The following is a 12,788-nucleotide window of genomic DNA, read 5'->3' on the forward strand; positions in this document are numbered from 1 at the left end:
CCCACCGTGTGCCAGATGCAAAAAAGACATTTTCCGGGTTTCCTAACCCTCAACTTGTGGAGGGTGGGCGCACCACAGTGGCTCGAGCCCACCGCTCTTGCAAGTGAAGTGGGACCGCGGCGAGGGGACCAGCACTGCCGAGAGTTCCCAGCCCCGACGGCGAAGCCGCACGGGAAGCCGCGTTGGGCCGGGCCCACGGCTGCAGCGCCGACCGCTTTAGTCCCTCCGTGAGGCCCGCCGGCGTGGCGGGCAGAACGTGGGGCCCCGCGGGCGTGGGACAGCCCAGCCCCCATCCCGCTCCCACACCCGCTCCCGCTCCCGCGGCGCCGGAAGTGACGCGCGCTGGCTGAAAGATGGCGGCATTGGCGCTCGACCAGGGGGAAGGTAAACACCCTCCAGGCCGCTGCCCGCGCGCGGGCCCCCTCGAGGCGCCGGCGGGGGCCGAGGGTGCCTCCCGGGCCTGCGTTCCAACTCTCGGCTTCCCACCCTTCGACCGCCCTACCCGCGTGGCAGGCTTCCGCGTTGTACGACGGCGCACCGAGCCCCCTGCCGACGGGCCCCGCCTCCCTGGGCGGGCCCCGGGCGGCTCCCGCGGCCCGCAGGGGGCGCGCGGCCCGGAGCGGCCCCTGGCTCGTGGCCCCACAAGCTCCGCCCCTTTCCCGCCCCTTTCCCGCCTTCCTCCACCCCCGGCGTGGGTGATCCTGAGGCTCCGCGCGCTCTGGGGCAGAAGCCCGGAGACGCCGTCGTCGACGTCTTCATCGCCGGTGCTTCTCCTGCTACCCGCGGCCCCCCAGCCCCTCTCTCCGCCCGAGGCCCCGCGTCGGCCCTCCCGCCGAACCCCGCCGGGCGCTGCGAAGCCCCTGGCGTTGGCAAGGCCGGCCCCGGCCCCGACGCCGCTCCGCCTCGCCCGACTGTCTCGAATCTCTCCTCAGTGCTGTCTTCTTTCCCAGGACTGGTTTCGTGGGGGCCGCAGGCGCGCAGTCTCGCCCCCCGCCAGAGCGCCCCGGCTCGGCCCGGGAGCGGCTTCTTGTAGACGTTCGAGGAGCCTGCCGAGTGCCGTCCCGGCGCCCGACCGCCCACCGTCCGGCCCATTGGCCCGCTTCTTCCTGATGCAGACTGCCGTCCACTAGAGGCTGGACAGACCCCCGAGGTGCGTAGCCGCCCCTGGCCCTCCGGCCTGCGGGAGCCCGGGCTTCGTCCGCGGCTCCGCGCTAGGCTCGGATTCGGTAGCTCCTTTGCACTGACCCCAGTCGCACATTTGGTTGACGCCGAGATCTAATTTGTCTTTGAGTTTACTTAGATTGTTTGAAATCTAATTTTTTTCCCAAAGAGGAAAAAAAAAAAGGAAGAAGCATAATTCAGCCATTTTTTGCAGCACACAGCTGCAGGTACCATGATTATTTTCTCCCTATCCCGCTCCTTCCCTTTAAAAATGCTATTTTTGCCTGAAATAGAACTATGCGAAATGCGAGGCGTAAAACGCGGAATCAGAAGGTCTGGGTTCGACTAGGTGACTCTGAGAAAATCGCTTACTGAACCTCGGTTTCTTATCTATGAAATCGAGTCGGTAATAGCCACATCACAGGGTAGTGAGGACTGTATGAGGTCATATATGTGAAAATAATCCGTAGCTGTAAAGTGTTGTAAAAATGCAAGGCAATTTTTAAAGTAACCTTTGCCAGAGTGGTGAATGTTGTAGTGGCTAACTGTTGCTGCCTCTTTTTTCCCTATATTATAAGCGATAAGGACGGAAATTAGTAAAGCACTGCTCTGAATCGATTAGATATAGTCACGTTGCTTGGCCTTCTTCTCCGAAATGCTAACTGCTTATTTAAATAACGGTATTCTTTAATTCAAATTTAACGTTTCTGAGGTGCTTTGCTTTTCATTTTTCTAGGCCGCTTATGGCCTTTTGCTTACTCGGAATATTAAACACCTTGCATTTGTTGAGTCGTTTCTATTTTTCGGATTTACGTTTTTCAAGATTAATATCTTGATAAAATTGTCATTTGGAAAATGCTGTTAAGATATATACCTTAATTTTTATTGCCTGTTTTTCATATCTAGGAAACAAGATGCCTGAATATTTCTCCTAATTTGAAAATTGTTTTTGGAGAGCTTATACATGCATTTGGATTTCTGTAACTAATAGATCTAGAAATGTATAGAGAATCTCAGCTTTTTGACACTTAATATAGTTTTTATGTAATTTAATTCTCTTTTTAATCATCACCACACTTAGTTGGTGCTTGGAACCAGTTTTTCTATGGTAAGGGATGTTAATTTGCACTTTTTATTGCTGATTAGCTTGGGGGGGATAATGAAATACATAAGCCTTAAATACTTGTGGGTTGAAAATCGGAATTTTTTATCAGAATTTATAATATATATGTGTAACAGTATGGGATCATTCTTATTTGGCACATTAAAAATATATGGTCTGGCTTTTAAAAATGGGTCATAAAAAGTGAAAGAGAAGCTTTCTAAAATATATAGTTAGTTTTAGCCAATAAATGGGTTTTCTGAGTTTTTTTCCTGAAATGTTTTATTAAATTTATAATCCAATGCCGATTGTCTTTCTGAATATGCTTTTGTTTTTTTAAAAAGGGCAGAATAATATAAGGCGGCAGGATTAAATTAGCAAAAGGAAGAGCCTACTTTAAGGTGCTAGCTTTTATACGTTGGACTTACTGCTTGTCCTGAAGATAAAATTTTGGCAAACCATTGCTTTATTGGGACTTTCAAAGTTTGGCCATCTTTTTGCCTTGATCTGGGTTACCTGGGGGTAAAATTTTGGAACTGGGACTGGTGTGGCTTCATGGGTGTCCAGAAGAACCCCAAACTTGGTTTAATAATCAGTGCATAAAGCTGATATTGTACAATATAAAGGTGAACAGTAAAATTCATGATAATAATGTAAATTTCTGATTTATCTTTACTTAGAATGCATTAAACAGCAAATTAAAAGAACACCATGATATATAGAGAGAGACCTCAGAAGAAAGGAGAAAGCTTTATACTTCAGTACCTTTTTTTTTTTTAATACTTTAGTACCTTTAATGACACTTTTTTCCAGCTTTTGAACGAGGGGTCCCCCATTTTCATTTTGCCCTGGGCTCCCCAAATTATGTGGCACGTCAGTTGTCAAATTTGCCTTTTCCTATTTTAAATGTTTTGAGAGTGAAAACCATTAACTGTGAGGAGAATGAATCTATAGTTTAGGAGGGGTTGGATTAAATTATTAGAATATATTTCCTTTGAATTGGTATGGTGTAGTCCATGTGGGCTTCCCTGGTAGCTCAGTTGGTAAAGAATCCGCCTGCAATGCAGGAGCCCCCGGTTCGATTCCTGGGTGGGGAAGATCCGCTGGAGAAGGGATAGGCTACCCATTCCAGTATTCTTGGGCTTCCATTGTGGCTCAGCTGGTAAAGAATCCGCCTGCAATGCGGAAGACTTGGGTATGGTCCCTGGGTTTGGAAGATCTTCTGGAGAAGGGAAAGGCTACCCACTCCAGTATTCTGGCCTGGAAAATTCAGTCCATGGGGTTGCAAAGAGTTGGATGCGACGGAGAGACTTTCACTTTCAGTCCATGTGGACTTTTTTTCCCCATAATTAAAAAAAAAATTTGGCCATACCACACTGCATGTGGAATCCTAGTTCTCAGACCAGGGATCGAACCTGCACCCCCTGCATTGGAAGCGGGGAGTCTTAACCAGTGTGCCTCCGGGGAAGTCCTCATGTGTTTGTTTGTTTTTTTTTAAACTGAAGAGACATGAAAGGCAGTTATTGGTGAAAGATTGTAGGATAGTGGTTAAACTCCAAGGCTCTGAAGTCAGACTGGCCCCATCTTATTAGGAATCATAGCCTTGGGCAAGTTACTTAACCCCTGTGTGTTTTGATTTTTCTCATCTCTAAATCAGGGATGGTTACAGAACATGGAGGGTTCTGAGAGTTAAACTTATCTATTCATCCTATAAGTATTTATTAAGCACTTATTATGTGCCAAGCAGCATTCCTAGAAAGGTTCTGGGAATACAACAGTGAATACAAAACAAAAAAAAAGAAAAGAAACAACAGAAAAATAAACTGAGTAAGGAATATAGCCTGTATCTCATTTAGTATACTGTGGAGACAAATAAAACAGAAAAGAAAAAAAGATTTTCTGTTGCATAGGGTGGGTGGGTGGTTTTCTCTTTTAGAGAGAGGTTGCGGGGCAGGGGTTGCCTCACCAAGATAAAACACTGGAGTAAAGACCTAAAGGGAGCCATGTATGTTGGGATTAGCGATCCAGTCAGAGGGAACGGCAAATTTAGGGGCTTTAAGGTGGGTGTGTTGACTGGTTTTCAAGAAGCAGCAAAGAGACTAGTGTGTCTGGAACAGGGTGAACAAGGGGCAGGAATTAGGAGATAATTATTATTTATTATTGCTGTTCTAGGAGTCACTGGAGAAACTCTCATAGTTCATCTTTGCCATGGGTATGTGTTTGTGTGTATATGTATACACACATGTACATATACATACATACTGCTGCTGGTCCAAAAGTGAGAGGCCTTTTCAGAATTAAAAATTTTAGCTTTGGAATAAAGAAACGAGAAAAGGCAAGATATTTCCACAGGCTTTCTGTTTTTAATATAAGCCCTTTATAATTCATCTGGCTGAATCATTGAAGCAGATAAAAACGAATAGAAGATTTATTCTTTGTCTCTGATAAGATCATTGAATTTAGTTAATGATTCTGCATCACTTAAAAGATTTACAGGAAATCCGTATCATAACATCAAGACCTTCCAGAAGGTTCAGTTTAGTTGTTTACTTCTTGTGTAAAACTAAGATGTTAACATTATAGTATTGATGATTTCATGTTAGAAAGTAACTTAGAAGATTCGGGGTTGTATTCCCCAGTAGAGGCTTTTCCTAGAATTCTCACTGGATCCAATCTCTAAAGGCTAGGGAAGCTGTTTTCCATGACATCACTCTTGGACTACTTTTACTTGTGAGGAATAAGCAGAGGAGCATTAAACTAAAATCTTCTGATGAAAAAATAGCATTGAAACAGGAGTGGGTTTTTTTTCTCATAAGGGTTCTTTTTATTATAGGATGACTAAATGCTAAACATACCTGAAAAATGAAGTAATTTAGATAACAGATGCCAACTGGGAGGCTGGAGGACCCAGAGCCTTCCTAAAAGCTTAGTTAAATAGTCATTGGCAGTTTGGTACTGACTTATAAAAACATTTTGATGGACAAGAAAGAATTTCCAGTAGTAAACAAATTAGTTAACTTATGCAGCCTTTTCTCTAATATTAGACTTAATTGTTTCTCAGTTTGAGCAGTATATCTCAGGGTAAAAGGGCTGCGAATAGAGCTAATAAAGTTGGTCTGTTTTTGAATTTTTCTTTCCTTTTAGATTAAGTTGGTCACTTTGAGGTTGTTAAATAAAAGATTTTTACTTTATAGATTAAAGAAATTGTGAGGAATTTTATGACTCAGAAATTAATTCTGTTTTTATCTGTAGTAAGCCTTGCATTTTCTTTTTAATATGCAAGTATGGCATTTTCTACGTAAGGTTTAACATTGGTAGGCTAACAGTTTGAGGATGAAGGTAATATGAAATAAGTTCAAATTTTCGCTGAAGATATGCATATCAACCTCTGAGAATCTAGCTTTGGTATTGAATAAATTAGGGATTTGTATGAATTTTCAAGCAGCTGTGGAGATAGTGTGAAAGCATTAAATTATTGCTTATGGCATAAACATGGAGGTTAATTTTGAAACATATCTACTTGCCTGGAATTTTGCCTTCCAATCAGAATGACAGCCTTCTAGCTGAAAAGGAAGCATTTAATTTCTTTGCCTTTGAGTTCCTGTCTAGTTTTACCCTCACCAGACTTTCTTTACTCGTCACTGGAGAGTTTGAACTGTTAGAAATTTCTGTGGTATAAATAGCAGTAATGGTCTTTCAGAGCAGAGGTAGGAAGAGGTTGCTTTGTGTATGTGTGTGTATATTGTCATTTATCTCTTGTACAGTCAGTGGTACTTAATTTTTTGGTCTTAGAACGTCATTATATTCTTAAAATTTATTGGAATCTCAAAGAGCTTTTGTTTATGTGGGTTGTATCTATTTATATTGAGCATTGTAGAAATTAAAACTGGGAAGTTTGAAAAATACCTTAAATGAATTTAAAATCCCATTACTTGTTAATTCTAAATTTTTTTTTCTGGCCTCACTAGGGCCTATGGGATCTTAGTTCCTGAGCCCCCAGCATTGGGAGCTCAGAGTCTCAACCACTGGACCACCAGGGAAGTTCCTAAATAGCATTTTTTAAATGAAAAATAACTACTTCCCAAACAACAAAAAGCTTAGAAGAATAGCATAGTTTTACATTTTTGCAAGTCTCTTTAATGTCTGGCTTAATAAAAGACAATGGCTTCTTATCATTTCTTATCACGTGTAGTCTCTGGAAAACACTGAGAGAATGAAAGTAAACAAGAAAAATCACTTTTAAAATTATTATGAAAATTTTTTTGATCTCACAAAGTCCTCTTCGGGGACTGAAGCCCCTGGACCACACTTTGAGAAATACTATACCACTCATTCTCATGCACAGAGAATGTGAGGCTTTATTTTTTCTTTAGTCAGTGCCAAGTTTATGGAAGGGGACAAACTCCAGTGTTTCTTTCCTGATAATATAAGTATGCCTTGTCATTTAGTTTAAGTTGGTTCCCCTTTTGAAAAAAACCTACTGTTTGGAATTCTGAAGGCCAAATGTAGAATACAGAAGTGTAGAAGGCCAGGGGTATGCAGGTTTATAAACCCATGATTTCTCTTAATCTGACTTACCTGTTTTCAAGAGTGAGGATACATGATTTTTGTACACTGAGCATTTTGTTAGTAAATAACTTTTCTCAAAGCTCCTTAACAGATTTTTTTTTCTCCAAACCTCATTGATTTTGTAGAATTATTTGATTTTGTTTACTTTTACAATGATTAGTTCTTACAATTACTAATCTATTCCTTAAATTTCTATAATTATCTATATAAATTTTGTGTTTTCCTTTTTGTATTGTTCTTACACTTTTTCTTGTTATTTGCTTATATGTGTTTTTTGTGTGTTATTTTTGTTTTATTTTAATTTAAGCCTTTTTTTTTTCTTTATAGCTTCCAGGGTATGGATTGTGAACAAGGTGGTTTTGTTTCTCGTGTTCATTTGTAAGTTTGGTTGTTTGATGCCTTAAACATTTATGTTACAGATCCATGCTGTCCAATAGAATGTAATGCAAGCCACATATGTAATTTACAATTTTCTCATAGCCACAGTTTTAAAAAGTAGAAAACAGGTGAGATTAATTGTAATGTTTTATTTAACTCAGTATATCCAAAATATTCCAACATGTAGTCACTATTAAAAATTTGTATAATGAGATATTTTCCTTTTTTTGTACTACGTCTTCAAAATCTGGTGTTCATTTTACACTTAACGCACATCTCAATTTGATCTAACCATATTTCCAATGTTCAAAAACCCCATAGGTAGTGGCTTTCATATTGAACAGCACAGATAGAAAGAGTAGTTACTCTTGTTGGGGCAGAAAAGCTAGAAAATTGTGCTTGTGTGGAGAGAAAAAATGGAAAACAATGCCATTGCAAACAAGGTCCAGTGTTTTGACTACCAATACATTTCCTGATCTCTCATAAATTTGCATTGTGGTAAACCTTAGGGTGGTGTGGGGTCTGTAGAGGGGAGTTTGAAGGGTGTTAAGTTCCTGTGGTTGTGTGGGTGATAAGGACATTAGGTAAGAGTTAGACAGGGAAGGCAGCATTGATTGACCTCTGGTGGGGTGCTTCCCTCTGGGCTAGACATTTAACTTACCTTAATTTATTTGATCATCACCCCAACTCAATAATAATAGATGATGATTGTTCCTAATATATGGATGGAAACTGAGGTCAGGAAGTTAGATTTCTCCCAGACACACTGATGGTAAGTACTAATAAGTGCTCTGATTTCAAAGATTTTGCCTTTTCTAGCCACACTATTTTGTATGTTTTGCAAATCAGGTTCTAGCCTTAACTCTGTTTCAAACTAGTTGTATGACCTTGAAGAAAAATATTACCTGTGGATATTATATCTTCATCTATCAAGTCAGAGTTGGCTTGAGTCCTGAGAGACTTTACTAAGAAAATAAGCTGGATTTGAAGTGCTGTTGCTAAGAAGGGTTTCTCCACATTAACTGGACTGTTAAAGGGTCAGGGTTATTTTATTCATTCCAGTAACTGTATGTGAAGGGGCGTAATAATAGGCCCTAAAGCTATGGTATACTTAAGGACCATATGCTGTTCTATGTTGTCATGTGTATTAACTCATTTATTTCTCACAGCAGCCTAATGAGATAGGCTCTGTTAATATTAGTATCCCCTTTTTACAGATGAGGACATTTAGAACACAGAGAGGCTAAGTAGCTTGCTCCAAGGTCACAGAGCTAATAAGAGGTACAACCAGGATTCAAACACAGACATCTGACTCCAGACCTGTACTCGCTACTGTTTAGAGACTGTATCATGTTGAGCAGTTAACATTGATACTGAGTATCGATATATATGCTTCCCATGAAAGTGTAAGATATTGCTCCTTCCCTAAAGCTGTCACACTGATAGATGCACAAAGCTTTTTCATGTAGAAAGAGTAACTGCAAATTTCCAAGCTATTACAAATTAGTAGAACTTTAGATCAGATAAACTTCAGACGTGCATTGCTAAGACCTAAAACATAGCTATAGTTTATTTACTTTGCATATCTTTATAAGTGCTTTACACATCTGTAAAATCATATAAAAGTAAAATAAATGAAAGTTTTATGATTAAAAATCTTTAGAAATCATGTTTAATGCTTTTGTAGATGTGGAGATAAGGCCAAGAAAGTTTGAGTAACTTACTCAAAGTATAGCTATTTCTATTTTAAAACTGTCTTAGTTAGGAACCTTGGTTATAGGTAGGAAAAACCCACCTGAGGTAGTAAAGGCGAGTGTGGGGGGATTTATGCTGAGCATGTAAGGATTTCTCTCAGCACCCACTGGCAGGAGTGGAGCTGGGCCTAGGGACTGGGAAAATGAAGGCGTTAAGGAGCACTCCCTTTCTTCTGTCTTGGCTTTCCTCTTTTTTCTCAGTTGACTGGCATTCTCTGATACTCAGCCCACATGACAGGCAAAAGTTGGTGCCCACAACTGAGCAGAAGCTACTCTTCGACATGTTCTAGTTCCAGTCATACACAGTGCACGTCTATTTCTTTTTCTTTCTCTCTTCTTTCTAGATTCTTGACACAGGAGCACTCATCTTAATTCATATTTCCCAGCCCCATCTGATTGTATCTGACATACTGTTAGTGTGTCCATGGAAGCCTGTCTGCTAGGAACCCCCCTCTGTGGGCTGGGTGCCTAGAGGACAGCAGGTGCTGCCCTTACGTCTAAAGACCGAAAGGATCTTTTGCCTCACAGCTTACCAATTCCCTCCCACCTCCTTTGTGCTATGATGTTTACACCATATTAAGTATCTGGAAGCTAGGTTACTTTTTTTTGAGAAAGCATAGGGTCTCCTTTAAAAACTTTCCTTTAGATAGACTCTTTGTCAGAAAGGTGAATATTAGCTGTTTGAGACTTTATCACATAGTGATACCTGTTGAATAGAGAGAGTTACTTTGACAAGAAGTGAAATACAGGGTATTTTAGGCACTGTCAAAATAACAGATAATGACACAAAGCAGTTTCATCTCAAGTATGTGAATGCTGGTGTTCAGCCTTCCATTATTAAATCTACATTAAAAGTGACCAATAAATCTTGATGAGTCAGAGTGATAGTTGGTGTCCTTAATGATCCTGAGAAAGATAGTGAAATACTGAAATTTTCATCCAGTTTAATTTGTTATATTTTTTATTCAAATTATTTTGAAAACTGCTAATTAGTGTGATGTTGACAGCACTCTACTAACCAGAATGTTTAATTATTCAGATACCACGGTGAATGATGTTCTTTTGTTCACAGTATGCATTTGTATATATGTGCTTTATATCGACTTGGAAAATTCTAAGTTCGTTAAATTTGCCTTTAAAATAATTCAAGAAATAAAATCTGATAGCTTGCTTTAATCTTGAATGTGTTAGTAAAGTAGTTCTGCCAAGCATTGATTACAGTGTCTAAAATATTTTATATCGATTTTCCAAATTATAGACAGCTCTCTTGTGTTCTCCCTTTCCAAAATGAAAGTATATAGCTTTTGGATTAATGGATTACTAATAAAAATTTTGATGTAAAGTATCTTGTGCATACTTTACTGTCTTAAGTAGGTTAACGTAAGTGAGCATGTAGTATAATTAATAAGACTTACGGGTGTAAGTTAGGGACAAATGGGGAGAAAGAGGCACCTGGAATCCTCTTGATAAGAAGGGAATACAAAAGAAAGAACTGACTGGGGAGAGGAGAGAATTAGGATTCTGTCTAGACATGATTTTGAGATCCCTGTGGTGCACCCAGAGGTATCTAACAGGAGATGTGCTATGTAGTACTAGTGTAAGGATAGCGATTGGGACAGTGATGGTCAAGGCATTGGTAAAGGTAAATGTTAGTAGAAACCATGGGTTTAGATGAGATCTTTGAGGGAAATACAGTGTTTAGATGAAAAGATAAAAGGTGCAAGACTAGAATCCTGGGGAACACCCATGTTTAAGGGATAGCTCAAGAAAAGTAAGTCCAGGAAGGAGATTGAGAAATAAGCAGCCCCCAAATAGGAAGAGAACTAGGAAAATAGAGGCCTGAAACTGAGAGAGTGATGAGCCAAGGGAGTAGGTCATGCTGCAGAAAGATCCTGCGAAACAAGGGACTGTGATGTAACCACTGGATTTGACAGAGGATTTTGTAGATTTTTTAAAATGAGCTTTTTGAAAGCAGTAAGATGCTTTTATTGAAGATAGATTAGCAAAACACAGATCAGCCAAAAGAAAAAAAAAGACTTGCCGGATAGTCTCCTGTCCAAGATAACCGGGTTTTTTTTTTTAGCATTTTAGTTTATTATCCTTTCAGACTTTTTTCTTATTTATTAACAAAGGGTTTTTATTTTCTTGGAGATAATCCCAGACTGGGATAACTACTGAATAAATGGGTTAATATGTCAGGGAGTTAAAATAGAGTGTCAAACAAAGTAGTCAAATCGAGTGATAGCTTGCCCAAAGAGTGGAGAGACAGTGCCTGTTAGTAAGTACGTCTGTGAAAGCACTGTTTTTACTCTCGGCAGCTGAAGGCTCTGCCAAACCCAGGGTGCAGAGGGGATTCCTGAATGGCACACAGAGGTGCTCTTTTAGTTAACAAAGGGGAAGGCATCTGTGATGAGTGGTGAGGCTGGCAGCGATGGTCTATCTGAAGAAGAGGATGGAGCAGGTGCCAGCAATGACTGTGTTTCCAGCTGCTTCACTGGAGGGCTCATGGCCCACCCAAACACCCAACCAGGGTAAGGAAAGAGGTTGGGAGTTGGGGTCTGATACCAGAAGATCTAAGCTGGAGAAGGACAGGTAAAGTTTGGAGGTGACAGACCAAATGAAAGGGGAGGAGAATATTAAGCCAGAGAGTGGGAAGTTGACAAGATTTCAGGTGTGGATCAGTTCCTGATTGTGGTGAGGCCTAGCAGATTTGAGCATAAGATTTTAAAATGGAGTAAGAAGGGAGGTGACAAGAGTTTAGGTGATCAGGGAACTTCACCTCTCAGTTTTTGGGTGAGCGATCTTAGGTGAACATTGAAGAGGTGGAGAAAATGAGTCTTAGCCAAGTAACACAGTCATCAGCAAATGTGGAGGGAAGAGAGATCAGGATATGTGTATGTGATAAATAACAGGGAGCAATAGAAGGTGGATTTTAACTAAGAGAAAAGCCATACTTTAGAAAAAGGACAGTAGAAAGCCAAGAGAAGGCTCAGGAGGTAGGTTGTAAGCTATAGAAGAGCATTTTGTTCTAAGAACATAGAAGAGGGTATTTGTTTTGTTTTTAAATCAGACTGCAGAGAAAACTTTCTGTGACCAGCATGACGCTGTAGGGGAGTTTGTTTACACTGAAGCAGGGTTCCACAGGGCACAGTGGAAAGGGTTGGGAGGGAATTCGTGGATAAGGATGTGTCATTGGGGAGGAAGCTCAGAGGTATGTGAGGGTGAGAGTTGAGCAGAGGACCGATAGTTGGCCTGGGGCGGGGGGAGGTTGTGTGAAAAGAAGAAAATTACTTAGCTTCATAAGACATCTGATAGACTGAATTATTATGCTTAAGAGATCTAATTCCACTATTTTGGTTTCATTTCTCTGATATGCAAAAATGCAGTTTAATTTCCTTTAAAATTGTATATTTATGTTTTAAATATATAAGCTCACTGTTTTTTAAAATAAAGTTAATGAGGTAAGTAAGTATACTCAAAATTTCCTGAAATCCCACTACCCCAGGGACATAATTTTGGTATATATTCCTCCAGACTGTTTCTCATCTAAACATATATATATATATGTGTGTGTGTGTGTGTATATTTAGTTTTTGAAAATATACTGAGCATACTGTAGTTACCTGCCTTTTTTTTTCACATAACAATACATAGTAAATGTTTTTGTCAGAATTAGGTATATTGCTGCCATCGTTTTTAGTTATTACAGTAATCCATTATAGGACTGCACCATACTTGTTTCTGTTGTTGGGCTTTTGAATACTTTACAGTTTTTAAAATCATAAATGAGGCTAGAAAGAAAAACCTTTGTGTGTACAAGTTGA

At 40.3% G+C, this 12,788-nt stretch overlaps 1 protein-coding gene across 1 annotated transcript in view; it reads left to right on the forward strand.

Moving 5' to 3' along the window:
- The first annotated feature begins 950 nt into the window (after positions 1-950).
- The window catches only part of KLHL15 (kelch like family member 15), a 33,115-nt gene continuing 21,277 nt past the window's right edge, over positions 951-12,788 (forward strand). The window contains exon 1 of the mRNA XM_018043908.1: positions 951-1,150. The gene's annotated coding sequence lies outside the window, so the exon portion shown is untranslated. The remainder of the gene's footprint in view (positions 1,151-12,788) is intronic.

Source organism: Capra hircus, assembly GCF_001704415.2.
Source record: "Capra hircus breed San Clemente chromosome X unlocalized genomic scaffold, ASM170441v1, whole genome shotgun sequence".
Lineage (NCBI taxonomy): Eukaryota > Metazoa > Chordata > Mammalia > Artiodactyla > Bovidae > Capra > Capra hircus.